Source organism: Salmo salar, chromosome 06, assembly GCF_965601325.2.
Source record: "Salmo salar chromosome 06, fSalSal1, whole genome shotgun sequence".
Taxonomy (NCBI): domain Eukaryota; kingdom Metazoa; phylum Chordata; class Actinopteri; order Salmoniformes; family Salmonidae; genus Salmo; species Salmo salar.
The window spans coordinates 27,433,598-27,449,517 of NC_138296.1; the positions used below are offsets into that span (position 1 = coordinate 27,433,598).

General features: G+C 41.6%; 1 non-coding gene across 1 annotated transcript; it reads left to right on the forward strand.

Annotated features, from left to right (window-relative positions):
* The first annotated feature begins 398 nt into the window (after positions 1-398).
* Positions 399-517, forward strand: LOC145879897 (5S ribosomal RNA). Its single transcript, XR_014392784.1, has one exon. It is a non-coding gene; the product is annotated as a 5S ribosomal RNA (ribosomal RNA).
* Positions 518-15,920: the final 15,403 nt, after the last annotated feature.

Here is a 15,920-nt window from a genome sequence, read left to right on the forward strand (position 1 = left end):
AAGTTGCATGGAAAAACGAATCGCTGATGCATTTTGTTCAAGTCTTATGATTCACTTGGGCAAATGAATGCATTTTCTAACAAGTTGAAGGGATTTAATTGATTTCCTCCTTAGGTCAATACATTTTAGAATATTGTTGAATTTCGGTTTAATGTCTGGATTCCGTGACTCCGTGTGGGCGAGCCGTATTTTCTAGGGCCCTAGTCTATGAAGTTGTCATAAGTGTCAACATAGGATATGCCCTCTCTCCCCACCGCCCACAAGAGTCAAATATAGGGTGTGGAAATGTAAGCAAGGTTTGAGCTTTTTCAGAGTGTGTCACAAAGTGTACATTTCGCTGTCTCCTTATGAGTGGGCGACACATTGACTTTATATAGTGTACCAAGAATTGTCCCTTCGCTTACGGCCATACCAGCCTGAATACGCCCGATCTCGTCCGATCTCGGAAGCTAAGCAGGGTCGGGCCTGGTTAGTACTTGGATGGGAGACCGCCTGGGAATACCAGGTGCTGTAAGCTTTTTGCTTCAGTAGAGGGTTCTCTTGTGTCATGCATGGAGCAACTGCCTTTTATTTATCGCCCTAATAATAATAATAATCATCTCTTTTTATTGGACTAAATGCAGTTTGTTAGTGCTTCCCTGCCCTGATCAATTTAATGTCTGTAGTCCATTAGGGCTCTGTAAAATCCCTTCAATGTTTTACCTGATATCAAATCCCCGCACGCATGCGCACAGAAATTGGGCAGTCCTGTGCCATTCCTGAAAGTTCCATGGAAAAACTAATCACTGATGCATTTTGTTCATGTCTTATGATTCACTTGAGCAAATGAATGCATTTTCTAACACGTTTAAGGGATTAAGTTGATTTCCTCCTTAGTTCAATACATTGCTTAATTTCGGTTTAATGCCTGGATTCCGTGATTCCGTGTGGGCGCGCCGTATTTTATTGGGCCATAGTCCATGAACTTGTCATATGTGTCAACATAGGATATGCCCTCTCCCCCCCCCCCCCCCCCCCCACAAGACTCAAATATATGGCCTGGAAATGTAAGCAATGTTTGAGCTTTTTCAGTGTGTCACAAAGTGGACATTTCTCTGTCTCCATATGAGTGAGCGACTGTTATGTGCACCTCTTAGAGGAGGGAACACAACACCCTGCTACAACTCAAAGGCAGAGAATTGATCGTTTACTGGGAATTTATTTATTCCTTCACACAGTAAATTTGGGGAAAAGTGGCTGGATGGAACCAAAGAAAAGAAAGTTGAAGTTAAATAGCCCCCTCTCCTACCTTACCTGCCTACAAACTATTTACCTAACCTTTTAGCACCACCTGGTGCGCTAACCAAAATACAGGGGGTGGTCCGCCCAGGTCTTACCTAGTGTGCATAGACAGTAAATACTAGGGGTTATGTATGCCCGCAGGCCTCTTGCCTAAGCACTCCCTAGGTGCCTTCCCCTTCCCCCCGGGAACAAAACAGAATAATACAACCAATTTCAATAATAAAAACAGTCCTTTGGACATAAACATACCTCCGCAGAACCGATTACAAAATACTTCACAAAAAATGCTTGAACCAATTAATTTGTAGTTTTGATTTCTGGGTGTCTACTACTTCCAACACAGGAGTGACGTTACCACCAGCAATATCGTTCCCTAGTAGCAATGCGACTCCTTTTACTGCAGTGTAGACACTACACAAACACGGAAACATCCTGATACCAATTCTGACACTAAGTGGACCCAGTGTAATGGTACAGGTACAGTTTGTCTCTATACCCTGTAATATGACATGCGAGCCACAATACGTTTCAGGAGACCCGGGTAAAGCATCAGTAATGATTACTGACTGCGCCACCCCGGTGTCTCGTAACATTTGTATCGGCTTTTGATCCGCTTGTTCTCCAGTTAAGGAAACACAACAGGCAGAGATAAACGGAGCATAGATATTGATTCACCAATTGGGAAACCGAATCCTAACTCTGTCCAACGGATGAGCCAAAGAATTGACTAAACCCACACTTTTCAATTTAGGGGATGGTGACAGGGACTGTTTCGGTTTATTTTTCAAAACCTGGCAGTCCGCAATCACGTGACCCTTTTGGTGACAGTAAAAACATTCACGGATTTCGTGCGAAGGCTTAGTGTTGTCGTTCGGCCTTCAAAACGAGGTGCACCAAAGACAGTCTTGTGTGTCAAAGCATACTCATCTGCCAACACTGCTGCCTGGGCCAATGTCGCCACTTTCTGTTCATTTAAATGAACTACAATTCTATCAGGGAGGTTGCTTTTAAAATCCTCCAACAGCATCAACTCCTGAATATCAGCACAGGTGTTAGCTTTGCTGGCTGAACACCAGCAATTAAACAGAGACAATTTGTCCCAAGCAAAGTCAACAAAAGTAAGGTGAGATGGCTTTTTGTAGTTCCTGAAGCGCTGCCTATAAGCTTCAGGCACCAACTCATAAACCCGCAATACGTTTGTTTTAACTATATCGTACTGTAAACTGTCTTCCAGGGAGAGAGCAGCTACTACTTCCTGGGCTTTCCCAGACAATTTACATTGTAACAGGAGCGGCCAAACCTCAAGTGGCCAACGCAGCGCAGCAGCCACGCGCTCAAACGCAGAGTAATAGGAATCAACTTCCGACTCCTGGAATGGAGGGACTAAAGCAATATTTTTACTCACATCGAAGTGGGCTTGATGATGAGCAGGTTGTGGAGCCAGCGTCTATCGCCAGTTGTCGGATCCTCACCTCTAGATCAAACGTCATCTGTCTCGCTCTCTCTATCGTTTTGTGCCATTTCCAAACGGGCCAGCCTCACCTTTAGCCTACCGGTCCCATCTGAAAGACCCGAAGCAGAAGCTAAAGGGTCATATCGGGGCAATGTAAAGGGGGTACGATGAACCCCTTCCTCCACCCCATCCTCAGACTTGGCATTGGAAGGTCTACCCGTCTCCTCTCCTGAAGCCTCCCTCTTGTCATTCAATGAGAAATTGTTTTCTCATTAAACCCTCCGACTTGCACCAAAAGCTCAGCCATTAGGGCGTTCTCAGGGACGAAGAGTCCATAATGGTCAGTTATGGCACAAAGGTCTACTTTACGCAACCCCACCAACAGATCAACAAAGGGCGCTTCAATAAACTTGGAGATTGCTGAGGCAGCCATTTTGTAGACAGCAGCTTACTGAACACAGGTAACTAAACAAGTCATCCAAACTCACAACCTACCGTCACACCCCAATCACAGAGAGCTCAGAGCAGGGTTTAATTAATTATCCCGGATGAGCCCCCATTATGTTACGAACGCCTCTTAGAAGAGGGGACACACCCTGCAACAACTCTACTCCCCGTGGAGGGATAGAGGAATGGGATTATAGGTGAAGGTAAGGATGACAAAGGCAGAGAATTGACCGTTTACTGGGAATAAAAAAAAAAGGGGCTGGACGGAAACAAAGCAAAGAAAGTAAAAGTTAAAGAGCCCCCTCTCCTACCTTACCTGCATACGATATTGTAACGTGAAATTCACTGACACCGTACAATCTTTGCCGTATTCGACGAAATTTGAGACACTTGGAGGGTGGAGAGTACTTTCGGGTAATCCCCGATAAGCAGGTCAGGATTTGTCGGCTATGTATCCATCCTGGACACATAATAAAAGACTGCCCTGAATTCAAATGGTTCAACTGCGGGAAGCAAGGACATTATGCGAGGTAATGTGTTGGAGGGAAGGAAAGGGCATTTTGCGGTGGATGCCGAATGAGACCAGAAGAGTGCAACTGTGGAGAGGTTGTGGCTGTGGAGGGGAGTCAGGAACTGGTTGGTGAAGAAGCTCTATCACAGCGAGAACGTGGAGAGAGGAAGGGGGGAGAAGATGGAGCAGAGGCCGGATGACATCGGGAGCAGTATGGACTCTGAGATAAGAAGAGGGAGCTGTCAAGAAGAGGGAAAGATTGGGCTGAATGGAAGCACTGGTGACTCACAGGTGTTGGGGGGAAGCTCAGCCCATGTGAGTACCTCGGGAGGTAGTGAAATGGAGGGGAGTTTGTTACCGACAGCTATACAAGAGACTGAAATGGACACAGGGAGCACAAAAGATACGGCACAGAAGAAAATGAGTTGGTTGGAAACATGGAATTAGAGTCTATTTCCGATTCAGAAGAATTTGAAAAGATAGATAGAACAAGGGAAGGCTACAGGATAAGGAAAGCGGTGGCGGATGCGAAAAAGGACGGCAGAGGGAAAAAAAACAAGAAAACAGGTAGAGGAGAATGAGAATATGTTTTCTATTTCTATTTAATGTAATGGTTAATTTCATGTCAATAAATGCTAATGGTTTAAGGATAATGGAAAAATGTCAAAGTATAGTGCAAATGAAGATTTCTGATATTTTATGTCTGCAAGAGACACATTGGGACAATGACTATTTTAGAAGTAAAATTAATGGAGATATTTTATTTTTGTAAATAATGTTAGGGGGAATTCAAGTGGTGTTGCAATTTTTGAGGAAGGATGTGGTGGAAAATGTAAAACATATTCATGCTGATAATAATGGGAGGATTTTAATTTTAGATTTTGAATATGAGTATGGTTTTTAGAATTATAAATATTTATGCGCCTAATAATGAAATAGAGCGGAAGGATTTATTTCGAGAATTAGGACAATGGTGTGAGGGAAATTGTTTTGTGGTTGGGGGTTTTAATGTTAAAATGGACAGACTTGATATGATGAGAGGAGCTACTTTTAGAAGTGATTCATCTAGGGAGGTTTTAAAGAAGATGATGTTTAAAAAATGAATTATAGGTTGGAAGCCAAGGATGTAGAACGCGTTTCCCTATTGCTCCTGAGTTAGTGACCAAATGTATATATTTAACCTTGCTAAATTGTATTATATATATATTTTCTGTTTGGCCAGGAGTCTGAAGAGACCCATAAACAATTCAGATCAGGTTTGAGAAATCTAAGTTTGTAATGTCGTCTACCCGGCCACAAACGGAGTCTGCAAGAGCAGGCCGCAGCAAGCCCGCGCCCTTTCCTGATTAACCCCCGCCAACGGACGCTGCTAATGCCGGACACACCGACTGTGGAGATGCTACATTCCCTGATAGGTGTAACCGATGTGAAATGGCTAGTTAGTTAGCGGAGGTGAAATTATTTCCTACACCGCACATGAGAACTAACTGGAAAGGGATAGGCTATCTATGTTAACACTCTGTATTCCCCAATTAGATGACATTTATGCCGTTTCACCATCCCCGGATATTTATAAGCAACGTTTAACTCTGCAAGCAGAATTTGACACATTATTAACAGACCAGGTTACTGAACTGATTGTCAAGTCTAGGAGCACTTACTATGAAGAAGGACATAAAGCCAGTAAATTATTAGCTCACAAGTTACGTCAACTATCATAATTTCATATTCCTAAAATTCGTACATCATCTGGGATATCGTTAGATCCTAGGGGGATCAATGATGAGTTCAAGAGATTTTACCAGTCTCTATATATTTCTGAAAGTAAAGCGGATACAATGGAATTGGATGATTTCTTCCACTTACTTGCTGTGCCTTCTGTCAGCCGGGATTTGGTTAAAAAAAAATAGCAGTCGCTGACTGCTTTAGAATTGTCTACTGCTGTCAAATCCCTTCAATCTGGAGAGAAACTCAGGGCCTGACGGCTACTCTGCAGAGTTTTATAAAAAGTTTATCCAAAATAGCCCCTATTCTAATTGAAATGTACAATGAAGCATTTGTAAATGGTGCTCTTCCACAGACTCTCACTCAGGCAACCATTTGTCTTATTCTTAAAGAGCCTGTCCAATTACTGTCCAATTAGCCTGCTAAATGTTGACTATAAAATTCTAGAAACGCGTCTGGAAACAGTCCTCCCATCAATTATCTCACCCGATCAAACAGGATTTATTAAAAATAGACACCCATTCCTCAATCTTCGACGATTATTTAATATTATATATAATCCTTCTGTCGTCAATACTTCTGAAGCCATTATATCCCTGGATGCGGAGAAAGCGTTTGATCGGGTGAAATGGAAATACCTGTTTTACACTAAATAAATTCGGCTTTGGCTCCAAATTCATGGCTTGGATAAGACTTCCGTACTCATCCCCTCAAGCCTTTGTCAGGACTAATAACACTCAATCAGACTGCTTCCCTTTGCAACGATCGACACGCCAGAGTTGCCCTTTAAGTCCCCCGCCATAGAACCACTTGCAATAACACTTCGCTCCAACCCCCTCAAAGGTATAGTCAGAAACGGACACAAACTGTCTTTATCTTTATATGCAGATGATTTATTATTATACACATCCAACCTTTCTGTCTCTGTTCCTGCTGCCCTTGCCACGTTTGCATCCTTCGGTCACTTATCAGGGTATAAACTGAATCTCAGTAAATGCGAATATGGTAAAAGATGAATAAGCTGAATATGGCCGCAAAAAAATCCCTCTACATAACTTGCCATTTAAAATTGCTCACAATAGTTTCATTTATCTCGGGGTACATGTCACAATCAGATTTGAAAAACCTTTTTCAAGGCAACTTAGCTCTTCTTTTGTAACGCTGGTCTTTGTAACGCTGGTCTTTGCTACAACTCTGGTCTTTGCTACAACTCTCCAATAATTAATTATATTAAAATGAATGAATACTCTCCCTAAATTCATCTCTATCAGTGCCTATCAGTGCCTTCCAATTTTTCTTCCCAATACATTTTTCAAAAACATCGACGGCCTAATACTACCCTTTATATGGGACAAAAAGCCCCCCAGGATACGAAAACAGCTTTTGCAGAGGCCCAAACCAGACGGCGGTCTAGCTCTACCGGATTTCAGAATCTATTATTGGGCCGCTAACCTTAGGATCATTCACTACTGGTTGCAGAGCAGAGAGATATTCCCACCCCCAATTTGGCTAGAGATGGAGGCTGCCTCGTCTATAGCAGCATCATCGTCTTCCCTCGCTCACTCCTCCGTTACAGGCCCTTACTCCTCCATCACCAAAAATATGTGTGTCAAAACAACATTGAAGATCTGGAATCGATTTAGGCGCCACTTTGGGTTTCAAACAACAGTATATTAACAATACATTTAGTACGTTTGAACAATTATCAGATACATTTGGTCTCCCAGACATACTTTTTTTAGGTTCTTACAAGTCCGGAGTTACATCCGCAGCATAAATCCAGGATTCCCCACCCTTCCTGGTGAAACCCAGTTTGACACATTTCTTGTCCCACTTCCTACTCTGAAAGGCACCTTGTCAATAATCTATAGTCAAATTTGCTCACTACAAGTTCTCATTAAACAATATTAAATCCTCATGGGAGGAGGAACTGGGTGAGGAAATATCTGATGAACTATGGGAAGGGGCACTCAAAAGGGTACATAGCTCTTCTATTTGCGCTCGACAAGGCCTCATTCAATGCAAACTCATTCATAGGGCCCACTGGACCAAAGCAAGATTATCCAAAATTTACAAGGATGTGAACCCTAATTGTGTATGATGTAATCATTCTCCTGCTAATCATGTACATGTTTTGGTGTTGCCCATCTCTTGTTGGTTTCTGGAAAGACATCTTTAACACACTCTCTGAATTAAGCGGCACACAGATTGAGCCAGACCCTTTTATTGCACTATTTGGGGTTTCCTTACCCACAATACAATTGACCAAAATGAATAAGGATGTAATTGCCTCTGTCACTTTGTTAGCGAGACGATTCATTTTACTTAGATGGAAATCCTCTGCAGCCCCTTCTCATGCTCTTCGGATTAAATCTGTTTTGAATGGCATAAAGTTGGAAAAATGTAAACACACTGCAGACAAATTCTACGCAATATGGGCTCCCTTCTTTCTTATGTTAAACGAATACATTTCCCTGCCGTTCCAGAGTGATGTATATTTATATATTGGTGACGTAAGAGGCCAGGTATGTGCAAACACGACATCTTGGATGTTAAGGACGGTATTAGAATATGTGGACAACTACAAATACCTAGGTGTCTGGTTAGACTGTAAGCTCTCCTTCCAGACTCACATCGCACATCTCCAATCCAAAGTTAAATCTAGAATTGGCTTCCTATTTTGCAACAAAGCATCCTTCACTCATGCTGCCAAACATACCCTCGTAAAACTGACCATCCTACCGATCCTCGACTTCGGCGATGTCATTTACAAAATAGCCTCCAATACCCTACTCAATAAATTGGATGCAGTCTATCACAGTGCCATCCGTTTTGTCACCAAAGCCCCATATACTACCCACCACTGCGACCTGTACGCTCTTGTAGGCTGGCCCTCGCTTCATACTCGTCGCCAAACCCACTGGCTCCAGGTCATCTTCAAGACCCTGCTAGGTAAAGTCCCCCCTTATCTCCGCTCACTGGTCACCATAGCAGCACCCACCTGTAGCACGCGCTCCAGCAGGTATCTCTCTGGTCACCACCAAAGCCAATTCCTCCTTTGGCTTTCTCTCCTTCCAGTTCTCTGCTTCCAATGACTGGAAGAACTACAAAAATCTCTGAAACTGGAAACGCTTATCTCCCTCACTAGCTTTAAGCACCAGCTGTCAGAGCAGCTCACAGATCACTGCACCTGTACATAGCCCATCTATAATTTAGCCCAAACAACTACCTCTTCCCCTACTGTATGTATTTATTTATTTAGCTCCTTTGCACACAATTATTTCTGTTTCTACTTTGCACTTTCTTCCACTACAAATCTACCATTCCAGTGTTTTACTTGCTATATTGTATTTACATTGCCACCATGGCCTTTTTTGGCCTTTACCTCCCTTATCTCATCTCATTTGCTCACATTGTATACAGACTTATTTTTCTACTGTATGTTTGTTTTACTCCTTGTGTAACTCTGTTGTTGTATGTGTCAAACTGCTTTGCTTCATCTTGGCCAGGTCGCAATTTTAAATGAGAACTTGTTCTCAACTTGCCTACCTGGTTAAATAAAGGTAAAATAAAAAAAATACAAATACAATTATCTGTACTACTTGACCCATAACAACTGTATCAAAATATATTTTTCCTTATTATCATTATTTAATTTTGTATTAATTTTTTTATGTCTGTCTCTCTATGTTTTGCTGTATTGTTGTCTTTGTGTTTTATACTACTACCAAATAACTTACAAGTGCAATTCTTTTCTAAATGCTGGTATTGAAAATTCAATAAACAAAGTGTAAAAAAAAAAGAAAGGAATTATGGATATGGAGGGATGAAAATCCAGACAAAAGAGAATTTTCTAGAAGGCAGGTGGTTTTAGGTTAATTGAAACAAACAAGGATAGATTTGGTATTGGTAAAAGAAGGTTTAAGGAATTTTATGAAAGATATTAAGTATGTTTTTACAACTTTTAGTGATCATGCAGCGTTACTATTCTCGGTGGGCTTAGATAAGGGAAGAACAGGAGGTGGAAAATGGTGTATGAATGCAGGGTATTTAGGAGATGAGGAATATGGGAAACAACTTAAATCATTGATAGAATATGAAATGTAAGATAAGCATAAAGGATATGATAAGTGTCGTTGGTGGGAAAATGTTAAAGCAAAAATTAAAGTATTTAGTATTAGATATGCAAGGAAGAAGAGATTTAGGATGATAAGAGAAGAAAATGAGTTAAGAGCAAAATTGAATGAAGAAATGAGAAAATGTGAGTTAACCTAATTATAATATAGAAACCTTTTTGGAATTAAAAGCAAAATTGAGTAAATATGAAATAGATAAGTGTAAGGGTGCAATTATCAGAAGTAAGGCAACGTGTTTGAGGGGGAGAAATGTACTTCCTTTTCTTGGTTTAGAGAAGAGTAAACAAAGGAAAACATAGAGAGATTGAAAATGTAAAGGGTGAAGTTGTAAATGATTATGTAGAGATACAGGAAACAGTGCAGAATTTTTATAAGGATTTATTTAAGAAAGGGGAGGTGGATGAGGGGTGTGTAAAGGAGATTTTGGAGAGTGTAGTGGTTCAAATTGATGTGGAAGACAAACAAATGTGTGATGAGAAGATAACAATGAATGACGTTAAAGATGCGATTAAGGATTTACAATTAAATAAGAGTCCTGGAGTAGATGGAATAATTGTAGAGATTTATAAAATATATGGAAGTCTTTTAGCACCTATTTTATTGGAAATGTATCAATATGGAGGATAATAATAGTGTCAGAATCTATGGTGACCGGGTTGATAACAATTTTATATAAAAATAAGGCGAGCAAATTGAAACTGGAGAATTATAGGCCAATTAGGTTATTAAATTCAGATAAGATTTTAGCTAAGATACTGGCAAATAGAATGAAGAAAGTTTTAAATGATATTATAGCACCTACACAGAATTATAGTGTGCCTGGTAGAGATATTGCTGATAAAATTAATACAATTAGAGATGTGATAAATAAAATGAATCATGATAAGAAGGGGGGATTGTTTTAAGCATAGATAGGGTGGAACATGATTTTATGTTTAGGGCAGGGGCGAAAATCTGATATCAACTTTGGAGGGGACAATTACATTACATTTTCTCAAGAGCAATTCCTGAGGGGGACACCAAAAGTAGTGCTGTAACACATAGCCTACGTTTAATATGGTAAATGTATATTGAGGAACCAAAGAAATAAGGTGTTTGCCATACTCCTAACTACCGGTACCCAAAACTACACAACTAATCACAACAGCAATACCATGCCTTTAACAAATCTTAGTTCAGTCACCAGTTTAAGTTGAGAGTGGGGGTATCCATGGCATTTTCCAAAATGTGCCTATTTTACAAGTAAAAAAAATGGCGAACCTTTCATAATGTTGCCAAACAAAGACTCAACAAACTTACCTGAGACTCCCTGTCTCTGCCAGTCTGTCCCTGCATATCTGTCCCCAACTCTGCTGTCTGTGTGCCATCTGTTGCCTGCTCTGCCTAATGACATCATTGTGAAACATTTCCATTAGAATTTCATTTCTTTCTTATGAACATTTTATCAACTAGTCTTTGAGATATTAGGCTACTAGGGTTCTTACTTTGCGTTTTGGTGTACTGAAAAACACTCTGATGTCCGTCTTTTTTCTTTTTTCTGCCATTTTTCTACCTGGCTGGCTGGCTGGCTACACACACACACAGGATGTAGGTTATTTACAGTAGGAGATGGGCTTCTATCATCTTATCTTCTATCATTCTATATGGGCTTCGATCTAAAAGGTTGCTAGCAAATGTGAAACGGATTGCAGTGACAAGAGTTGACAGCTGTATGAGTTCACCATTTACACAACATATGCTGCAACCTTTTGTAATTTTAATCGTTTGTTTCATATTGGCTGGCTTCTAACAATAGCTGAATTTGCAAAGCTAGCGAGCACCAATTCAGTGGTGTTTGCTATAATCTTTGCTACCCGGGTTAAATAAAGGTGAAATAAAATATATAAATAAAAGTTCCCTTGCGACAATTTAGCTTTTGCAACGAGACCATTAAATATATTTAAAACAATGGTAGAAGAGAGTGTAGTTCTGTTCAGTTTATCGCTAACCTTATCACAGGGACTTTGAAGCACTAACTTACATGCATGCTGATCTTGGAATAAATTGACGATAGCAAAGATTCCATCTTTGACGACGCCACATAAATGGAATAGGTACTAGCTAGCTTAATAGTTAATATTTGCGGACTAGCTCTGCATATTCAGCTAGTGTGTGTGCGCGATTGACTGGATTAACCTCACGTCAGTTACGTGCATTGAGTACCTTTCAGACAGTAGATACGACCTCTACGTTACCTCGCAAGCTAAGGAACTGGCAGTGGATCAAACCATTGTGAGGCAAAGGGTGGGGGGGGGGTCGCAATCTTTTGAAACTTAAAAACGAGCTTGAGTGCATTTCCCTCAAAATGTAGACAGTACATTCAGCATTTGTTTTTAGTCTAGGAGACTGTTAATGTCTGTAGTCCATTAGGGCCCTGTAAAATCCCTTCGAAGTTTTGCCTGATTCCCCCCCAAATTCCCCCTTTACATTTCGTCCCTGTTTCTGCAGGTTTTCGCTCTCAAAAGTATACCTTTGTAATAGAACATCCAATCGTGTTATATTTCTATGTCCACGACAATGTTTAAACCCTATCAGGAGAAAAAAAGACATTTTGATTTTGGGGTGGTGTTACCCTTTAAACGCAAGTGATGATACCATCTGTACTGTGCGGGATGGAGGGAGTGTGAATTGTCTGATGAAGTGTTTTGATGTGTATGGGAGAGCTTCTGGGGCAAGGTGAATGTTGAAAAATCTCTAATGTTATGTGCTCCTGATACGGTTGTGTCTACATTTAACATTCCTTTTAAGACTGCTACGGAACATTTGAGAATTTTGGGTGTGAATATTGGGGTAGAGGAGCGGGAGGCGAGGGACTTTACTTGGACAGGGGTGATTAATAAAATTAAGTCGACTTTGAATTACTGGAAACAAAGGAAATTAAAATTGAGGGGGAAAGTGGTGGTGGTGAATGCTCTGTTGATGTCAAAATGTGTCTATACTTTAGGGGTTCTGGACATGCCTGTATGGGCTCTGAAGGAAATTAATAATGTAGTGTCTGGTTTCCTGTGGGGTGGGAAGGGTGTGAAGATTGCTCATGATGTGATGATAGCAGATTATGATAGGGTTGGGTTGAGATTAGTAGATCTGGAGGTTAAGTTAAAAGCCATGCTGGTTAAGAGAGTGAAACGGTTTTTGTATGGGGAGGAGGGTCAGGGGTGGAAGGAGTTTTTTAGGCATTGGTTGCATAGGAGTGGAGGATGCGGTGACTATGGGTTGTTAATGTGTCTAAAGCCTAGCATGTATGCAGAGGTGCCTGCATTTTATCAGGTGTCCAGGGCCTGGGCTGAGTTTTTACCGCAGGTTAGCTATGAGTGTGACTCTATTGGGATGATTTTGAATCTACCGGTTTTTATGAACCCATTGCTGAAATCTGAGGGAAAGATGCTGGAGAGTAAGGTGCTTATGAGGGCAGGTATGATAAGAGTGAGGGACTTTAGGTATGAGGTGGTGCCGGGGTTCCTGCCTGATCAGGCGATCTTAGATACTGTCTGGGGTGTTGATGAGGATGTCAGGAAAGGGACGGTGTTGAGAATGTATGAGAGGATAAAGAGTGTTTTCCAGGGAGTGGGTGAGGCTGCTGGACAATCACTTGAGTAATGGGGTTTTAGAGACCTTGCCTGAGATGCAGGTGAAATGTGGGGAGTCTGTGCAATCCTTATCCTCTACCCAGGTGAGGGCCTTCTACTGGGCTCTTACCAGGAAGGTCAAGGCGCCTGCATCTGAGAAAGTGTGGAGGCAAGTGTTTCCAGGGTTGGATGTAGAGCGGTTGTGGGAGAATATGGTAGTGAGGCTCAACAGTCACATTTTGATTTTATGTTGAGGCACAATCGGGTTTTTACCAAGGTGGTGTTACATCAGGTAGACAGGTCAGTGTCTCGTGTATGTAGAGTTATGGATGAAAATCTGATGCACATGATGTTTGAGTGTGTTGATGTAGCTGGGTTCTATGTGAGGTTGAGGGACATGTTAGAAAGGTACTGGGGAGTAGAGTTAATAGGAGGGGTAGATTGGAGGTGTTTGGTATTGTTTGGAGTGTGTCAGCATGTGAGGGGGGTGAATATTGACTTATTGAATTTTATGCTGCCACATTGCAAGGTATGCTGTATATTCGAGGAGGAACTTGGCAAGGTTTGAGGGTGACAGTGTGGAAGGTGTTTGAAGGTTTGGTCAGGAAGGATGTGGGATTTATGCATAGGTCTAGGATTGTAGATTCATTGCTGTGGGGGAGGATGGTGGTTTGGTGTATTGGTTTTGATGTGCAAAGTTTTGGGGAGATATCATTAACAATCTTGAAAGCATTGTTTTGAGAATTTCTTAGATTTTATTTGATAGGGGGTTGCTTTGAACCTCTATTTTTGTGGAATTTGTTTTATCTTAGTCTTGCATGCAATGTTTGTATGTAGTTGGTTTTGGTATTTTTATTTCTTTGGGTTTTTTGATTTGATAGGGGGTGAATTGTTTACCTGCCTATGTTGTTTAGTCGTGTTGATTGAATTGGTTTTTGCAAATTGAATTGAAAATATTGTCAAATAAGATTTTCATAATAAAAAATACAATTTAAAAAAATACGTCCGATCTCGTCCATTCTCGGAAGCTAAGCAGGGTCGGGCCTGGTTAGTACTTGGATGGGAGACCGCCTGGGAATACCAGGTGCTGTAAGCTTTTTGCTCCAGTAGAGGGTTCTCTTGTGTCATGCATGGAGCAGAGCAACTGCCTTTTATTTATGGCCCTAATAATATTGTGTCTTTTTATTGGACTAAATGCAGTTTGTTAGTGCTTCCCTGCCCTGATCAAATCAAATCAAATATTGGACAGTGCGTTTCCCTCAAAATGTAGGCAGTACATTCAGCATTTCTTTTTAGTCTAGGAGACTGTCAATGTCTGTTGTCCATTAGGGCCCAGTAAAATCCCTTCAATGTTCGGGCTTGGTTAGTACGTGTATGGAAGACTGCCTGGGAATACCAAGTGCTGTAAGCTTTTTGTCCAATGAAATGCACTGCAAGCAAATAGTGTAGTTTGTGTAGACAATAGCAGCAGGAAATAAATTATCAATTTTTCCCATTCTATATTGTTTTATTTTCAATACAAATGGACTTTAATTTAAGCGCTTTCATATGCTTCTGAAATAGGCCACATGATAGAACTTGAGATGAAATTCAGTTCTTGCAAGATGAGATTACTGTTTCACCACTGTTCCTGCCAATGTGAGTGGCCTTATTGTTGATAGTGGATGAGAATAGACAAACACCAATACCTCAATCAAATCCATACAATAGGCTATGCCCATAATGTCAAGCTGATCAATAATATATTCTCCCTATCCCAGTCTGCTGTCCCCACATGTTTCAAGATGGCCACTATTGTTCCTGTGCCCAAGAAGGCAAAGGTAACTGAACTAAATGACTATCGCCCCGTAGCACTCACTTCTGTCATCATGAAGTGCTTTGAGAGACAAATCAAGAATCGTATCACCTCCACCTTACCTGTAACCCTAGACCCACTTCAATTTGCTTACCGTCCCAATAGGTCCACAGGTGATGCAATCGCCATCACACTGCCCTATCCCATCCGGACAAGAGGAATACATATGTAAGAATGCTGTTCATTGACTATAGTGCAGTATTCAACACCATAATACCCTCCAAGCTCATCATTAAGCTTGAGGCCCTGGGTCTCAACCCCACCCTGTACAATTGGGTCCTGGACTTACTGACGGACCACCCCCAGGTGGTGAAGGTAGGAAACAACATCTCCACTTTGTTGATCCTCAACACTGGGGTCCCACAAGGGTGCGTGCTCAGCCCCCTCCGGTACTCCCTGTTCACCCATGACTGTGTGGCCATGCACTCCAACTCATTCATCAAGTTTGCAGACGACAACAGTAGTAGGCTTGATTACCAACAACGACGAGACAGCCTACAGGGAGGAGGTGAGGTGTCAGGAAAACAACCTCACTCAATGTCAACAAAACAAAGGAGATGATTGTGGACTTCAGGAAACAGCAGAGGGAGCACCCCCCTATCCACATCGACGGGACAGCAGTGGAGAAGGTGGAAAGTTTTAAGTTCCTTTGCGTACACATCACAGATAAACTTAAATGGTCCACCCACACAGACAGTGTGGTGAAGAAGGCCTGACAGTGCCCCTTCAACCTCAGGAGGCTTAAGAAATATGTCTTGTCACCTAAAACCCTCAAACTTTTACAGATGCACAATTGAGAGCATCCTGTCGGGCTGTATCACCGCCTGGTACGGCAACAGCACCGCCCACAACCGCAGGGCTCTTCAGAGGGTGGTGCTGTCTGCACAACGCATCCCCAGGGGCAAAC